At 38.2% G+C, this 17,275-nt stretch overlaps 1 protein-coding gene across 4 annotated transcripts in view; it reads left to right on the top strand.

The window, feature by feature from the left end:
* The window catches only part of PLCL1 (phospholipase C like 1 (inactive)), a 335,868-nt gene that overhangs the window by 299,090 nt on the left and 19,503 nt on the right, over positions 1–17,275 (top strand). The window lies entirely within an intron of this gene.

Genomic DNA, 17,275 nt, shown 5'->3' with positions numbered 1-17,275 from the left:
AGTGGGTGTGTCTGCAAGGGAATGCAGGGATGGGGTGTACTCTTAGCAAGTTAGGTAGGGAATGCCTGCTCCATGCTGATTTCCACACATGGCCATGTGTTTAGGTTGCGTAGTGGGGGAAGGAAAGGGCTAACTCCTTTGTTCCTGGAGAGATGTCCCAACATCTCTGCCTCTCCACCATATGTTCTGAGACTGGTAAAAAATTTTCCCATATACCCTAGGCGTTTTTCAAAATGCTGCTTCTGTGCTATATCCCTGTGGGGCTGTTTTTTGTGGTGTCTTTTTAAGGGCAGGGACTCAGTTTCCTGTTGCCCTCCCAGCTTTCCTATGAGCCTGCTAATCTTTAAAAGTTCTAGGTTTTAAGTCTCGCTGATTTAAGAACTCATGAAATTTGTCTTCTCTGGTTTTCAAAGGCAAATGTTATGGGCATCTTCCCTTATGGGCTCCCCAGTGTGAGTTTCTCTCTCTTACCCATGCCCATGTCTTCCCTCCCTCCTGTAGACAGTCTTGAGGCTCCATTTAGTTCCTGATCACGTCTCTGCCTTTCCTACCCTCTTTGATGAAGACTTTTCTCTATATTTAACTGTGGAGAGTTTGTTCTGCCAGCCTTCAGGTCTTTTTCTGGTTTATTTACACTGATGTGAATATTATCTAGTTGTATTCATGGGAGAATGTGAGCTTAGGGTCTTCCTACTCTGCCATCTTTCCTGGAAGTCCTATAAATACCACATCTTGCTTATCCATTCATCTGTTGATGGACACTTGGACACTCATGTTTTAGCTTTTGTGAATAATGCTGCTATAAACATGGATGTACAAATATCTCTTTGAGACCTTTTCATTTCTTTCAATTCTTTGGGACCCAGAAGTGGAATTGTTAGATCATATGATAAGTCTATATTTAATATTTTTGAGGAACCATCATACTGTTCTCTACATTAGCTATACCATTTTACATTCCCACCAAAAGTACACAAGAATTTCAATTTCTACACATCCTCGCTGATGCTTATTTTCTTTCTTTCTTTTTCTCTTTCTTTCTTTCTTTCTTTCTTTCTTTCTTTCTTTCTTTCTTTCTTTCTCTCTCTCTCTCTCTCTCTCTCTCTCTCTCTCTCTCTCTCTTTCTTTCTTTCTTTCTTTCTTTCTTTCTTTCTTTCTTTCTTTCTTTCTTTCTTCCTTCCTTCCTTCCTTCCTTCCTTCCTTCCTTCCTTCCTTCCTCTCTTCCTCTCTTCCTCTCTTCCTCTTTCTCTTTCTCTTTCTCATAGTAGCTATCCCAATAGGTGTGAGGTGGTATCTCATTGTAGTTTTTTTGGTTTGCATTTTCCTAATGATTAATGATGTTGAATATTTTTTCATGTGCTTATTGGTCATCTGTGTATCTTCTTTGGAGAAATATCTATTCAAGTCCTTTGTCCATTTTTGAATTGGATTGTTGCTTGTCTTTTTTTTTTTTCATTGTTGAGTTTTAGAAATTCTCTATATATTCAGGATATTAATCATTTATCACATATATGACTTGCAAATATTTATCTCATTCTGTGGGTTGCTTCTTACTTTGATGATATTGTCTTTTTGGTGCACAAAGTTGAAAATTTTTCATGAAGTCTAATTTGTCTATTTTTTCTTTTGTTGTCTGTGTCTTTGGTGTATTATCCAAAAAGCATTACCAAATCCAATGTTGTGAAACTTTGCCCTATTTTTTTTTTCCTAAGACTTTTATAGTTTTAGGTCTTTTCCATTTTGAGTTAATTTTTGTGTATGTTGCTAGGTAAATGTCCAACTTAATTCTTTTGCTTGTGGATATCCAGTTTTCCCAACAGCATTTGCAGGAAGAACTATCCTTTTCCCATTGAATGGTCTTGGTGTCCTTGTCAAAAATCATTTGATCATATATGTGAGGGTTTCTTTCTAGGCTGTTTATTCTATTCTATTCGTCTATATGTCTGAGTTTATGCCAGTACCACACTGTTTTGATTACTCTAGATTTGTAGTAAGTTTTAAAATTAGGAAATATGAGGGGCACCTAGCTGGCTCAGGTGGAAGAGTGTGTGACTCTTGATCTTGGATTTGTGAGTTTGAGCCCCGCATTGGATGTAGAGATTATGTAAATAAATAAATAAATACCTTAAAAAAATAAAATCAGGAAGTATGAGTTTCCCAGTTTTGTTCTTCCTTTTCAAGATTGTTTTGGCTGTTCAGAGTCTCTTGAAATTCTGAATTTTAGGATGGGTTTTTCTATTTTTGTAAAAACATCATTGGGATTTTGCTAGGGATTCCTTTGAATATGTAGATTGCTTTTGGTAGTATTGACATCTTAACAACATTGCCTTCCTGTTAGGCACTTTTGCAAACAGAATGATCTCTTATCCTTCCTTGCATTTTGCAAGGCTGCCCTATAATGAAAATACTCAAAAAACAGTATAGAGGGTCTGATAATTAAATTCAGTTTATAATTCAGAGTTCTCCTACTCTGGAAATATGTAGTATATCTGTTAAACTCTATAAATTAAGTGCTCTATAGTAAAAAGTAAATTGTATAGCAAGGACCACATAAGTAATTACTACCTCAAGACATAACTTGTCTGTCTGTTCATCTGTCTAGCCAGCTAGCTGTGTATCCATCTGGTCAACAACATACCTAACAACCTAAAGAATTTCTTGTATTGTTAGGTTAAGTATGCCTAATAGCTAATGAAAGGAATGTTGTGTATTGACCCAGTTTATATCTTCTTTAGGCTATATTAATTTTTCAAATTTTCATTTTATTTTTTAATTTATTTAAATTTCTTTTCCAATTAAATGTTTTAAAAATAATGTTTGAATGTTGGCAAGTAGTTATGATATTTGTCATGCTGGAAATATTTGGTGACTGCAGTTGGGAAGGGCAAAATAGTGACGATGCTAATATTGAATGTCTGATTCTAGTGGTAACTGGTTTAGTCTCACTCAACCTAGCAAGCCCCAGACTCACCTGTAATCTCAAGCAGGTGCCTTACAATGCATGCCATTTATCACCAGGAAAAAGGTGGCAGGTGAGATAGAATGAATAGATTAGTCATAGGAAAACAACTCTAATCCTGTGTTAATACCATTTTTATACATAAAAGAAAATATTATTAGGCCGTATGAAGTGAAGAATATACATTTAGAAGGTATAACATCTATTTCTGGGATTTCATATGCTGAGTTTGATATATTTATACTCAGATTAGGTACTTAAAAAGGTGTTTCAGACACATTTTTTAGAACCTTGTTATTCTTCGGCTTATTAGGGCAGAATAAAGACCTTCTTATTCCATCTCAAGAAGCTGATTTAATTTATTTCCACTTTAACATTTATAAATGAGAAGGTGCAAAGCATAAAAGAGTCTTCTAGTCCATAAATTAGCAAACTGTAATTTTTTGTTTGTTTTGTTTCAGTAAAACCACATTCATCCATTTAGTAAATATCTATAAGCCCTTACTGGGTGCTAGGCTTTATACCTGGGAAGGTACTAATGAAGAAAAAAACATGCTCTCCTGGTCTCATGGAGCTGACAATCTAGTGAGAGAGGCGGTCATTAATAACCACACACTGCATATTAAATTTTTCACCGTGGTATTAAATGCCGTGAAGGAGAAGTTGCCTGGCATTATGAGGCTATGTGATGGGATTTGACCTAACAGTGGAGGTTGGGGAAGTCTTCCATGAGGAAGTACCATTTGAACAGAAAGTAAATATCTTTAGCTTTTCATAGGTTCCAAAACTCTGCCTTGTATTTTGGTACTTGAGTATGGTTGCCAAAACAATCTGAAAATAATGGTGAAAATAAAACAAATCAAAATAAAGATGTGCTGCATCTCCTCAGCTTGGTCTTGGGAGTTCTAAAATGTCTGCCTCACTCATTTAATTACCACTCATTAGCATCATAGCTAATTTGTTATTATATCAAATCTGGTCATGAGTCATATTGTCAGTTATAAGTGAATTGAATCACCCATCTTCTAAAATAATAATCTGCAGCAACGTTCTATGTTTATGTGTATCCACAAAATTTATTTGACAGCTTGTAGTTACAGAGGAGGATGTTGAAAAGTTGGTTTTTGAGAGTTTTCTGTGATTTAAAGCTGAAAAGATGCAGAAAGAGAATTATATGATGGATAATATTACTGTATTAGTGTTAGAAAAAGCAATAAATTTTTTAAAAAGGAGTCTAATTAATGCATCTGTAATAAAAAAAAGTTGCAAATGTAAAACATTATTTCAAACAGCTCTTGTTCAACAAGTATAGGACAGTTTAGATGGAATGTTAATGCTTCTTAGCAATAAGCAGGCTGGTTACATGGTGTCCAGATTTCTGCCTTGGGTGGCTGCATCCCAGCTGTGCGGCCCAGGAGTTTAGTAGAGATAAAAGCTAGGCTGTTGACATGATTATGGAAGCACAGACCACTCTACTTTATCTCCAGTGGAACTAAATTTAGTGTCTCTCAGAGGTGCATTTTTTTTTCCAGATGAAAGCTGCATTTTATAATGATTTTGAATAATTCAAAAGTGGCAGGATCCTAATGAATAGATGCATCATAGACCAGAGGACTTGGTTCCAACTTGTGAGGTTATGGAAGGTCTTACTTTTCTCACAGGAAAGCTTTCTTTAGAGAAAAGTTGTTTCTTACACAGTCTTTGTCCAAGGTGAGTTTTAGCTGGGGTGAGTTTGATGTCTACAATGATATAAGTGGAAAAAATTGATAACAAAAGTGTTTCATTCTAGTTTCTTATAGCCCTTTTGGTTTCTCAGACTCAGGCTCTTTCCACATTCCTCTAGGAAGAAGATGGGATACATCTATCTAATTTCCTTATTTTTAACTCAAATCAGAGCAACATGAGCTCACTTCTCTGAATGGATATGCGAGTGTGGTGTATAAAGTGTCATGTAAAAGCAAATCCAGATTTAAGTAAAGAGAGATTTTATTTGAAAGGTTTATTGCAATATGAGGAAGGGGACCATTGCAAATAAGTAGGGAGAATGTTCCTTTCATAAAATCTGTAAGCTTCTCAAAGGTCAGGCAAAAAGGATTTTTTTTTAGGTCCCCTGGGAGGGGCAAACAAGGCTAGAAAGAACAGGGTGGGGGGAGTGAGTGACCGGGTGTGTGATCCTAAGAGACTTTTAAGGTGCTATTTGCCAGCTCAGAATGGGGGAGGGGTAAAGTTCAGGGGCCTGAAGGAAGCAGAGAAGGCTAACTACAGTTGGGCTGAATCAGGGAGGCAGGTATTTTGTCCAGATTGGTTAAGGGATTGAAACAGTTGAGCTAATCATTTCTGAAAGGGAATCTGGAAGGTCTGTGTCTGGCCTCGGGATAGGTAAACAAAGGGGGCACCTATGACTCTTATCTCACTCATAATGGGGAATGGGGGTTATTTGCAGTAAACCATTTCCTGGAACACAAAAAGGTGGGGGGGATTCTTAACGTCCCTGTTTTCCAGGAGCACAGGGCTCAGGTTAAGTTTAACAATGTCGACATACATACCTACATATATAAATATGTATATAAAAATGTTATATATGTCTGGATATATATATATACACATGTTATATACATATCTGTAAATGTAAACATGTAAAGGACAATTTAAGTTAAGAATAATGAAATTCGATGTTACTCTTTTAAAGTCATATTGAAAGGTCATGATGGGTAGTAAGAATATTTCTCTCCGTCCAGAGGTGGTTATCTTCCAATTTAATTAGACTTCTCTTATTTCAGGTGATCCAGTGTACTCAAATATACATCATGTATGAGATTATATACCCAAAGTAACAAACCAGCAGGGAGGGGGTGGGTGACAAGGGGAGCATTTTTTTCCACCTTATTTCCCACTTCTTGTAAAACAGTTTTGTATTGTTAATCACTCCCCATGTATTTGTGATACTTAAGCATTTGTAATAGATGAAAGCACCTATTCATCAAAACAGAATAGTTAGGAACAGAATTTTCCTTTTAAGGAAAAATCCATGGCTTTATGAAAAGATTTGTTATAGATTTTTTGAAAAAGAAATCCCTTTGGATTCTTAAAAGTGACTATTTTTCTAAATTTATTTATTTATTTATTTATTTATTTATTTATTTATTTATTTATTTGTCAGAGAGAGAGAGAGCACAAGCAGGGGGAGCAGCACAGGGAGAGGGAGAAGCAGGCTCTCCACTGAGCAGGGAGCCTGATGTGGGGCTCGATCCCAGGACCCTGGGATCATGACCTGAGCTGAAGGCAGAGGCTTTACCAACTGAGCCACCCAGGTGCCCTAAAAGTAACTTTAGAATCATAAAAAACTTACACATAACTGTTCAGAAAATTATTTGAATAAGGCAAGAAACATTCATCATTATCAGTATCAGTATCATTATAATTATATTAATGCTTTTGAAAGAAAGTAACTTCTGGAAGGAAAAGACTATCACAAAACTATGATTTAGGGTTGAGTCTTAAACTTTGATTATCAGATGATTTTATGGGAATGTTATAAAGTCATTAGTAAAAGCTGCTTGCTTTCAGAGACAACCAAAACTATAGATTTCTTTCTTACTGAAGAGAATCCTTTGATTTGCAGCAAGATACACTAACTCCTCATGATTTGGTTTGTAAATCTGCCAGGACAAAGCTATGTGTTCTAAAAATAGCCAAACTCTTTGAGTATTTGTTTAAAAGATAGTATTCTCAATGGACTTTTGAGTCAATGGACTCAGGGATGGAAAGTTCTTAAACTGCTTTACAATGTATTGCAGAAAAAAAGATTGCAGTCCAAATATCTCAGAGGTATCCCTTAATCATCTAGAATATTCTAGATTTCCCAGCTGTCTGCTACCAAGCAACTGGCATTATGGAGCAATGAGAATAAAATTGGTTTGTGGACCCTGTTGCCTGAGAGATATTAATCTCTTGGGCCAAAAAGAAGTTCCTGATCAATTACCAACAAATCTAGTTTCAGAAAGTTGAGCTTTTTTTTTTCTTAAACATGGATTAAGAGATGTATTTCTCATATACATTTAAAATATACTAGATATCGTAAAATTCTGGGCTGGGTTTCAGCACTTAATTCCAATTGACTTGGGTCAGAAATGTGGGTTTGTTTCACTGTAATATTCTGTTTCTCCAGATTTAGTTGAGCTTCACTCTTTTTTTTTTTTTTTTTTTGCAAAAATATATAGAGAGGAAAGGTTGACTGTTTTAGAGTTACTTGTGTTCTCTGGTAGTACATTATTATAGCAGTAGTTTATTCCTTCACACTGCATAGATGAGTACATTTTCAACATCTGATAGAATAGTCATATTGACACTTGAGAGCTATAGACAGTTTATTTGCTGGTGAAATCATGGCTGGTTGCACACTACTTCCTCCATTCCCTTACCTTCCAGATGGTTCTTTACACTTATACATATTGCAGAAGTGGCTCTTTTGTTTATTGTGGATTTGATATGAACCAAGAAACTAATATCCAAGGCTGCAAAAAAATGAAGCTGGCATGTAAATGCTTGTGTATGAAAAGTGTGTTTTAATAGTAACTATGGCCTAATACTAAATCTGAATAAATGAGCCTAGGGTTCTTAACAATATATATTGTGTATCCTCTGAGTCAGCCCATGGAGTGTTTTCATGTAATCTGAAACCAGAGAGGGAAAAAAGCCAGCAACTTCCATCCTGTTCTCTTTTATCTGTAATACATTTTTGCCTGGGAGAGGAAGAATGTCATTGAAAGGAACAATTATATGTATATATAGTGTGTGCTTGTGTGCTATGTTATAACGTAGCCCTGGTTCTCATATCAAAGAATTCATTTATTAACCCTACTCATTCTAAGCTCTGCAAATATGCATGAAGCTACAATAACAACATTGAAGAAGTTATGTCCTCCTCTGAATTTTTTTGTTATTAAAAACTACTCTCAGTTGTTCTTGTGAAAATCATAAAAATGTACAATAATATAATAATGATAAGCACTGCCAGGGTAGACATTCCATTTCTAAATTCTGGAAAGTACTGTCTCAGCTATGAAATTGCAGTTAAATCATTCAGACTAAATTATTTCTGTTATTATCCTTTGCTTAATAACCACCAACTTACAGATTACTGGGTTTGTCTCAGAAAGTATAATTTTTGTCCTAGAACTTCCTCTCTGGTCAGAGGGAGAGGGAGCAAATAGTGATTACCACCATCCTTATTCTTTAAATAACTGCTCCTGGGAAGGTCATTTCCTTTGGCTCCTTTGTCAAGGATACCCAGGAAGAGTTTTCACAGGAGACCTTGAACTACAGCCAACCTTGATAACTCATTACTTGAGACTTTATGAATTTCATTGAAGTTAAACATCAATACACCAAAATTATCTTACTGCAGCTCTTGATTAGACATTTCTACACCAATGCCACTTCTTTTTTGCAACACAAAGTTTAACGATCTGATCCCTGAATTGGCCAGAACTGCCTCATGCCACCATGTGAGTTGTGCACTACACAGCTCTAGGGGATGCCGTTTCCTTTGCGTCTGTGTGAATGGTGCCCCCTGGATTTGTCATATAACCTCCATGAAATTGTCAGTCTGAGAATTTTTCTATCTCTAGCCTTCTATTTTCCATGAAGTTTTTGGGAGTGTCTTTTAGTATTTATTGCTTGTATTAATTATAATTATTGTCTACCACAGTGATTTTCTTTGCTAAGGTTTACTCTTTTTTTTTTAAGATTTTATTTATTTATTTGAGAGAGAGAGAGAGGGAGATCACAGAGGGTGATTGACAGGGAGACGCAGACTTCCTGCTGAACAGAAAGCCCTATGTGGGTCTTGATTCCAGGACCCTGAGATCATGACCTGAGGGGAAGGCAGACACAACCGACTGAGCCACCCAGGCGCCCCTGCTAAGGTTTACCCTTAAGAGAAGTCTTCAGTAATTTCAAAAGGATCCATGTGCAGTGCTGTGTCTTTTTTGTGAACCCATCGTTTATTGGTATAGTGGAGCACGATAGAGAAGTTCAACAAGCCAGAGTGTTCGAGAAATCAGAGGAGGAAAATTTCCTTTGTAGCTCAGCTAGGTCTTAGTTAGATCTTAACTTTGACTGGTTTTAACAATCAAACTTAGTTAATTCAGTTTGTAACTCCAGATGACAGAAACAGAAGGTGTTGGGAAAATAACGTCCAATACACTTTCCAAGTCTAATGCAAGCTTCTTGTGAAAGAAAATTTAATTAAGAATTTTTAATCTTCAGAGAAAAAACACTTTGGAAAAAAAATTTAAGAGGATTGAAATTAATAGCCCAAGTGGAGTGAGATAAATGTTTTATTGTTTTTCTGTCGGCTATAACGTGATTCCAAGTTCTTGGCCTGGATAAGATGATCCTCTGTGATGGGCCTTTTGCTTAGCTCTGTACCCTCCGTCTCACACTCCCACAGTTCTGTGGTTCCTGGAACACACTGGGCAGTTTCAGGATTCCACGCCTTCACACATGCTGTTCCTGCCGATTGTAATGTTCTTCTCCTCCTCAGTCACTTAACCAGTCCCTCCTCCTCACTCGAATCTAGCACATGTTCTCCATTACCTTTCTAGGGAAGCTTTTCCTGCTCTTTTCTCTCCATGAGCTCCAACCCCAATTCTCATCAAAACCAGATAAGCCCCTTTCGGTGCTATATCTGTAGTTTATATACAATCTCATCCCTTTGTTCCCCACCCTGACTCACTATGTCCTAATGATTTGTTCCCATGTCTTTTTTTCTTATGACATTGTGCTCCTTCAGGGTGGGGACTGTGCCTGAGCAGTGTTAGCTTAAACTGGGAAACAAGATTACAGAAGCGAAGCAATGTGTTCAGTATAACATAACTCACCAGTAAGAAGTAGACGCAAGCCTTGATCTGTGTGACTCCAAAGCCTGTTATTCATATCCAAAGTCATGGGGTCCAGTGTCACCCCTTGATGTCTGTGTGCCACGTGGGAAGGTGAGTGCTTCTGTGGTTCTTGGCAGCTGCATTTTCTCATGGGTTTGCCAGTTTGACCTCTTCTTTCTTCCTTCTACCTCTGGGGAGTTTCATTCGCCCTGGCCTAAACTTACCCAGGCTCATCTTTTCCTACCCAGGTATTCTGTCTTCATAGAAAATTGGCAGGCACTTATGTGCATTAAACCGGTACTTCGGTTTTAGCTTTTCCTCTCAGTATAGGCCCGATGCCCACCTTTATTTTTTTCATCCTCCTGGTGCCCATCTTTTGTTTTTCGGGCAATGAATGACTAATCTCAGGGATATTTATAGAGTTGCAGTTTTCCAGACCACTGCCTCAGCTCTTCCCAGCCATTTTCCTCAGTTTACACAGTGTGCATGCAGTGTACACACAAGTACATACAGGTTCTGAGTATATGTTGTATACAATTTTTGGTGGCCCTCTGGTACATTTTACCATTCTACTGCCCACATTCCATTTTTTATTGTTACAGTAGAAACAGCACATGGTATATGCTCAAGATGTGTTTGTTCAATTGAATTCTTTGAATATAAGCCTAGAAAAGAATATTGAAAATTGCCCTGGTGCAGTAACTAACACTTTAGTCATTATTGTTTTTAGTTTCTCATAAGAGGACTGAGAGAATATATTTCAGTTCTCTTCAAGTTTCTTGTCTTTTTCCAGGGTGGTTCAGATATCATTAACATTCCAAGTGACTGAACTTTAGACATTTTTATATGATCTTTTTTTAAAATCTGGATAACTTTCATCCTTGAGTTCCTTCCTCCCTTTGTGAATCATCACCGTCTTCATCATTGTCACTTTTTAAATATTTATCAAGAGCTCATCATATACTTAGTGCTATAAATATATGAAAATGCCTTGAGAGTTCCCTCTCCTTCCTCAAATTTACTTGCCAAACAGGCAAGTCTTCTCCTTTTGGTCTTAGTTACACTTCTGGAAAAATCCTCTCATCTTGAGATCATCATTATTTGTATTCAATAACCTAGAAAATTATTGAAAAACAACTTGCATGCACCAAAAAGAGGTGGGCATTTTAGGGAAAATGAAACTATTCACTGTAAAACTAGTATCCAGCATATGGCTGATTAGAATTGATGAATTTGATTCTCTTTCCAATACTTTAGATACAGAGTGCACTTTAGCAATAGCAACAAATAATAATAGCTAACAGAGATATAATATAAAATGTTTATTCTTTACAGGACAGAGTTCCAAGTGTTTCACACTTATTAAACCATTTAATTGTAATAGCGACCACAGGATGTAGGTGCTATTAATATTTCCCGTTTGTACATGAGAAAACTGAGGGACAGGAGGGTTGGGTAATAGCTAACCTTTAAGAAGGTCAACTAGCTAATGAGTGGCAGAGCTAGAATCGAAACCCAGGCAGTGTGTACCTGGAGTCCTCATCCATAGAGTGACGGGACTGTCCCACCTCTTACATGGCTATTTCATATGTAATGTATGCAAAAGCTTATTGATGATGGTAAAGCCATACTTTATAATGATAAAGTCCTAAGCCTACAAATATATACAAGCAGTGAGGGTCTACAGATGGTCAGAGAAGTGTTTGTCATTCATAGTACAATAGGCAAACCATCCCAAAATTTTAAACAGAGGTTTCTGGGGTGGTTGGATGTAGATAGTAAGTTAATTTGAGATACAGATTGGAACACTGGGAGAGGGGTGACTGTTATGGGCTGGATTGTATTCACCCTCATTTCATGTGTAAAGTCCTAACGGCCAGTGCTTCAGAATGTGACTGTATTTAGAGATAGTGTCCTTAAAGAGGTATTTAAATTACAATGAGGTCATTAGTATGGGCCCTAATCCAACATGACTAGGGTCCTTATAAGTAGGGGGGATTAAAGAAACACACACAGAAGAAAGACCAGGTGAGGAAACAGAGAGAAGAAGACCACAAGCCAGGGAGAGAGGCTTCAGAAGCAACCAACCTTGCCCACACCTTGACAACAGACTTCTAGCCTCCAGAATTGTGAGAAAAATAAATTTCTGTTATTTAATCTTGATTATTCCTGTGGCACTTTGTCATAGCAGCCCTAGCAAACTTATACAGTGACTGTCTTAGTCAGTCTGTGCTGCTATAACAAGAATACCACAGAATGAATGGCCTAATCAACAGACATTTATTTCTCACAGTACTAGAGGCTGGGAAGTCTGAGGTTAGGATATCAGCAAGTCAGGCTCTGGTGACAGCCCTCTTCCTGATTTCCTCACATGGTAGAGAGAGAGAGTGAGCTTGAGTTCTTCATTCCCTTGGAATGATACCAATCCCAACCCCTGTGACCTCATCCATACCTAATGACCTCCCAAAGGCTTCACTTCCAAATACCATCACACTTGGGATTAAGGTTTCAACATATGAATTTTGGAGGGACACATTCAGTTCATAGCAGTGACCCAGGATGAAAAGGATTGAAAGCTAAAGTTTAAGGAGTTTCCTAATATAAACCTACCGGGGGAGGGGGGGAGGGGGCGGATCCAGTTTCATACTGATTATTGGCTGAAAAATATAATTTGATTAGCATGCATTTTTTAAAGATTTTATTTATTTATTTGACAGAGAGAGAGAGAGAGAGAGAGACAGCGAGAGAGGGAACACAAGCAGGGGTAGCGGGAGAGGGAGAAGCAGGCTTCCCGCCGAGCAGGGAGCCCGATGCGGGGCTCGATCCCAGGACCCTGGGATCATGACCAGAGCGGAAGGCAGACACTTAATGACTGAGCCACCCAGGCGCCCCTGATTAGAATGTATTTTTATGTGAAGTGCAGGACCCAAGGTCACAGGACTTGTTCTCCATGTGGGCAGATGGGACAGTCTCCCTAGTGGTGTGGTTAGAAGAATTCTACCAGCCCACATCTCTTACCAAATATATCCATTATTACTCCACTGGCTCCTGCCTCCCCCAGCTATACCTGTTGTCACTCCACCTGACCTTGAAATTGCTAATAGCATCATGGCCAGTCCTTTGGTTATTTTCTCCAGAAAATTCTTGTTATAAAAGGGCCTGAGTAAAAGGTAGAGGGCAATATATTGGTTATAAAAGGATGGGCTAGTTTTTGGGTGAATTGGTATTCCTTGATAGAGTTAAAAAATTGGGCATTAAGATTTTGCTGGGAGTGGATGTCAGTGGTCCTGGGAAATTCTAGGCTGAGGTGAATGTGTATTCTGTGGCACCCAATTTATTCTTTCATTCAACAAATGCTTTGGATCCCTGCTTTGGGCAAGACCCTGTGCTAAGCTGCTGGGAATATAGCTGTGCATGTGATGGAAGCAGCCACCGTACTCAAGGAGTGTGTGTTCTTGTGGGAGATGCAGATGTTAAAAAGTGCAAGCCATAATTAGTTATTAAATTGTAATTGTGGTGAGTGCTATGTCAGGAAAGAGGTTGGAAAGAGTGAAAAATAATTTTAGTTGATTCATTACATTGAGGAAGTTTGGCATCATTTGGAGCCTGTGCTGTCCAATGTGGAAAACCTAGCTATGGGTGTCTATTAAAATAAAAATAACTAAAATTAAATAAAATTATATATTCAGTCCTCCAGTGGCACAAGTCACATTTCAAGTGCTCAAAGGCCACATGTGGCTGGTGACTACCATACTAAACAGCAGAGATATAGAATAGTCCCATCACTGCAGAAAGTTTCTTTGGCAAACACTGTCCGGGCTATAGAGGTATACCAGAATTATGAAGTAAAAGAGAGAATTCTTAACCGTTAATTCCCTAGAGACTAGAAGATATATACATCTACCAAAATAGTCCACTTTTGGCTGCAGGCCACAGTACAAATCTCATCTTAGTCTGGCCTTCCAAATGAGGAATGGGACTTCATTTTAAACTCTAGGCAGATTTTCTCTTCCCTTTGTATTATGAATATTGAGGTTTCGTATTCTTTGAGTGTTCATCTTTGTATGTATGAGAAATTTGTCCATAGTAACTAGGGGTTTTTTATATTTTTCTTTTTATAAAAAAAAGAACCCTTGACTGTAGAAAATAAACATCCTGTGGGGTATAGATATGAAGAGCACTGGAGACTGTTACTTTAAAATAGGACAGCAACACTTGGACTCTTTCTCCACAGCTGGGGGAGTTCATCTCAACTTCAGTACAGTGAGTCTCCATTTCTCCAAGTTCAAGAGGAAAGAGGAGAGAATCGTATGTGGGCAGAGAGGGAGAAAATCAGCTGTGCTGGTTTAATACCCTTGAAGTTGACATTAGTGGAAGACTTTATTAAAATATGTGACCTGAAGCTGAGGATTAGAACAAATAATATATCATGGTGGGGGATGTGCTTTTGCTGCCACACCTAAAGGTCACCCTTTGAAGGCAGCTGAGCGGGCTGCCAGGATCCATTGATTCCTCTCTAGTCCTGAAACATCTCTTGGCAGGTGTCAGCCTGGCTGCTCCACTACATAAATATGGAAAGTTACAGAGTAGGGAATTGTGGCCCATGGGATCCTGCTAGTGGTTGGTTAGAATGCTTTAGTGTTTGCTCTGAATAGACATTATGTCAATTTTCACTTAAGCAGCATAACAAATAGGGCCATATGAAATAAATATTGACAAACAAATACTTTCCTCAGAGGGATATAGCCTCTCAGGTCTTTAGGGTAACAAAGTTATAAAATCCTGCCTAGGTGCATACAATTCCTTTAATTTGTCTCCAGTGAGGTTGCTATCTTGTTACGTAGGTCATTTCCCTTAATGAGGTGCTTTCATCCTCCTTGTATTAATTTTCATTTACCCCTTGCTCCAGCCATGGCAATCCCTCTGCAATTCTCCAAATATCCCATGGTCTTTCCTGCCTTCCCAGGTGATTTTGCTTAGTGGCTAATTGTTTGGATTTTTTTTCTCTAAGTTTCTCGGGAAACGAGGAAAGAAGGAAAAAAGTGGTGGTAAAATAATCTGCTCTCCCAGCCATGAGGATTTCCCAAGGGGCTTTGTGAGGGGAGCCGTCTCTTCCTTGGCCCCTCTCTCATTTCCAACTGAGTCTCAAACCTGAGGTGTTAACATTCATTCTGCACTGTTAGCAAGTTAAAAACGATAGAACTGTTTCCTAAGAAAGTTGGCAAATGAAGGAAGCTGGTTTTAACTGCTATTACGGTGTATGTGTGTATGTGTATTCTTAGTCCCTTTGTGCACTCATAGTTGTAAAACTGACTTTTGCTCTTCCCTCTTTTATTTCTGGTGGGTGTTTCAGGCACAGCAGGATGGGAGAAGGGCTAAGGGAAGTATCTATGGGGTAGACTCTTTCAATTGCCCTTCAACTCATATATCTTCCTTACTTTGAATATTCATAAATACATAATGGTAACATTTTCCTCATGCTGAATCATGCTAATAACCCCTAACAAGTAGAGGAAAGATCTTTATGTCTTATAACTCTCAATATATTACTTGAACCTGAGAGCTTTAGGTCATATTAGGTTGAGTTGTATCTATTAACATTTTCCAAACAGCAAGTATAAAGGATACTCATTTTTTTCTCCTTTCACCAAATTCTAAAAGCAAGTGGCTAGAATTTTTTTTTTTTTTTTTTTTTTTTTTTTTGCCTTTGAGGAAGCATGATCAGTTCAGATTTTGCTAAGGTATTTTCCTTCTGTGAAAATCATTTTCTACTGTGTGAACATAGTGTTCACTTCTAATTTAAATGCTTATGTATACAGGTTGGTGAGACATTAATGTTTTTGGATGACTTTGTAAGTTAATCAGAATGACTTTGAGGAGACTTAGAGTGACTGAGGTGCAAATTGACATGGAGGCAGAGGAATTAACCAAATGGTTTTAGAAGGCCATTTCTTTTTTTTTATTGTTATGTTAATCACCATCCATTACATCATTAGTTTTTGATGTAGTGTTCCTTGAATCATTGTTTGCGTATAACACCCAGTGCTCCATGCAGAACGTGCCCTCTTTAATACCCATCATCAGGCTAACCCATCCCCCCACCCCCCTCCCCTCTAGAACCCTCAGTTTAGAAGGCCATTTCTAACCACTGGCACACAAGCTTTTTGTGGACAGACAGGAACCAAGGGAGCCACCTGGTGGACAATGTGAGAACGCATCATTTTCTAGAGGTGGCCATAAATGCATACACCATGAAATCCCTGCTTTTTTACTTTTAAATTTAGATAGATTTAATTATATGTTTAAGCTTATGTACTTTACATTTTTAACTGATGAATAACTTTCCCACTTCATACCAATAGAAGGGCTCTAAAATAAGGAGAAAGAATATTAGGATACTATGAAAATCAAGTTAGAAGAACAATCAATCCAAGAAGTAGAGGCATTTAGTAATTCCATTTCATATTTTGTCTTTTTCCTTTCACATTCATTGCTCAGCATATCTGTGTTTATACATATAAAATGGCTTTTATGAAAGACTTTCAGCTCCCCTCCAGCTACTCTACTTCTTATCTCTCTTCGCCTACACAGCCAAACTTCTTAACAAGGTTGTTTACACTTGCTGAATCTACTTCCTTACCTCCCACACAGTCCTTAGCCAACTTTAATCTGTCTTCTCCTCTGACACTCCATTAAATCATTCTCACCAAGGTCACTAGTCATCTTCTTGTCACGAAATCTTGTGGACAGTTTTTAGCTTTTATTTTCCTTAACCACTTGGGAACATTCTGCATGGCTGGTCACTCCTCCTTCTTGCATCCCTGCTTCCCTTGAATTCTGGGACACTGCCCTCTCCTGGTGTTCCTCTTATATCTCTGGCTCTTTCTTCCCAGCGGTTATTGCAGGTTACCCTTCCTCTGCTCGTCTGCTAAACGCTGGTGTTTCTTAGGGTTCTAGTCTAGGCTCTCTTGTCACTCCATCCTCTCTCCCAGAGTCACAGAGTCCATGCAAATGGTTTTCATTACCTTCACTCTGTTGTCAAATCCCAAATGTGTATCTTTGGTCCATGGGTCTCTCCTTATCTCTAGATGACCTCCATTTGAGACCCTTCCCTCCTAATTACCCTCCAGGCATTGCACTGGGGGTTCTCTCCATCACAGGGAGGTCAGTGTGTCTCAGACTATGTTCATCTCCATGCACATCTGACACCACTGGTATCTCTACTTGAGTAAATGAATGGATGAATGAAAGAATGAATGACAATTTGGAGTTATCCATGCAAGCATCCTGGGAATTATTCTTGATCATTATCCGAAGCCTCTACCTCTAAGCAATTACCAAGTATTGTTGTGTCAGCCTTTGAAATATGTGATCTCCATTCCCGTAGCTTCATCTTCTTCATTTATCACCCGAGTTAGTGAAAAGTCTTTCC

Source organism: Eumetopias jubatus, unplaced genomic scaffold (genome assembly GCF_037043125.1).
Source record: "Eumetopias jubatus isolate StellerSeaLion01/CBP00866 unplaced genomic scaffold, mEumJub1_p1.0 scaffold_3, whole genome shotgun sequence".
In the NCBI taxonomy this organism is placed as follows: Eukaryota; Metazoa; Chordata; class Mammalia; order Carnivora; family Otariidae; genus Eumetopias; species Eumetopias jubatus.
This window is presented reverse-complemented; position numbering and strand designations above follow the sequence as displayed.